The following is a 2,183-nucleotide window of genomic DNA, read 5'->3' as shown; positions in this document are numbered from 1 at the left end:
GTCTATCTGTATAGTGTCTTGAGATAAGTCTTGTTATGAATTGATACTATAAATAATATTGAATTGAATTGAATTTATCACGCTTCTACTGACATAGCCATTTTTATAGGATCACTCACCACACTCATTATGTAGCCTTGAGTGATGTTCCATATGCTCTCCCTCCCTCTCTGGTCTGAAGCCTTGTGGTAGGCATCATCTAGAATAATTTCAATTCAATTCAATTTTATTTATAGTATCAATTCATAACAAGCGTTATCTCAAGACACTTTACAGATAGAGCAGGTCTAGACCACACTCCAGAATTTACAAGGACCCAACAGTTCTAGTAGTTTCCTCCAGAGCAAGCAACAGTGCGACAGTGGCGAGGAAAAACTTCCTTTTAGTTAGAAACCTCGGTCAGACCCAGGCTCTTGGTAGGCGGTGTCTGACGACCGGTTGGGATTAGAATGAAGTATTACAATCTGAATAAAGTAATTTATACAGTATACTGTACTTTTCACTGCTAAAAAACTGAACACTGACACTAATGCTGCCAGTTGACCTTTAGACTGTGGCTGCTCTCAATGATTCTGGTTGAGATAGCTAATGTTATGATTTGGCACTATAAATAATATATATATATATAGAACAATTATATGTGTGTGTGTGTGTGTGTGTGTGTGTGTGTGTGTGATGGGTTGTGTGCTGTGTGGGCTGATAGACAATGGCTGGAATCCAGAGCCACACAGCTGTGCAAATGGCAGCTACACTGTAATGTTTGTGTGCACTGAGTGCAGAGAAAAGATAAGGAGTCACTACAAGGTCATTGTAAGGATTAAAAAAAGACAAGGGATAACTTCAACTGTCAGTCAAAGACAATCTTACATTGATCTCAGTCTACTAACACCTTCAGGTTCTCTCACGAATCTCTCAAGTGTCCACTATCTGGCTATATAGACCACAAGGTACCGTACAGTGTTTGGCAGGACTTGATGATGTGATGATCTAAAAACCTCACAACAGCAACATGTTGTTTTCAAAGGGCTTTCACTTTTAGCACCACAGCTGTGCATGCTTGCCAGACTCCAATAGATAACTGATTACGCTGCCCCATGTCCCTGACTCAGTACAATACAGGACATGACCTGAGAAATGACCACAGCTAGCATTTGATGACGCAGAAAAGAAGTTCGGTCTTAGGGACTGTTCTGTATTCATGGAATGGACCAACGGAGGAAAATAGGGGAGGGTCATGGCTTTTTATTCTTTGTTGAGGGGAGGGTCACACAACATTTTTTAGTCTGGGGGGGCCAACCAACTTTTGTATTCATGAAAGCAGCAAAATTTCAAAGTGGCTTGTTTGGTACATATTTTTCCATGGAGCTCTCAGTCTGCCCTCCTCCAATATTCTACTCAATTACTATTGCACTAGTCTGAACGTCTTGCCATGCCAACGTTGCAATAAAGGTTTCCTTAATGCCATGTATATACATTTGATGTCAGGTTACTAATTGATTGCACATTTTGTGTAGATCAGGACTTTTATAGGTTTTATTCGACTTTGTTTAAATGAAGTGGCGAGGCCTCGTACACATGTTTGGAGCTGGCTGGTCAATGTGACGATGCTGGTACACCGGGAAACTTATTGTGGATCTACTGATCGCTGTAAAATTACTTTTTTCTTTGTGTCATTAGATAACGGGAAAACGTGGATCTTTTTTCTTAACGTGTCTTAACATTTTATGGTGGGATTGTGCATCATTTCTGTGTTTGGAGAGGCATCTCAACAGACTGCAGGTCCAACACTGATTGTTCACTCTTACATTTTATTTGAATTCAAGTGCCACCAAGAGTCTATTGTTCCAAGACAGCTGTGCCGCGACTGGATTTCATAAGAGCGAATAGTTAAATTGTTACAATGTAATTTAAAATCTTCTTTAAAAATAAACACATAGGTTTATTTAGTATGTTTGTTTTGTCCATATGTGCTCGAGCTGTGTCCCCACAGTGGTAGGACAGGTCTCAGCTGCTACAATTTTTTTCGCCCCCCCCAGCTTGAATGTTAAACACCGTCTATGGCCCTAGAGGGCAGTATCAAAGATTCTAGAATAAATGTGATACCTATATGTTAAAATACTAATATTAACGGTCTATGGTTAAAATATCCAATGACTGAGGAAGCCTAGTGACGAGTCCATAGC

Source organism: Etheostoma spectabile, chromosome 15 (genome assembly GCF_008692095.1).
Source record: "Etheostoma spectabile isolate EspeVRDwgs_2016 chromosome 15, UIUC_Espe_1.0, whole genome shotgun sequence".
NCBI lineage: Eukaryota > Metazoa > Chordata > Actinopteri > Perciformes > Percidae > Etheostoma > Etheostoma spectabile.
This window is presented reverse-complemented; position numbering follows the sequence as displayed.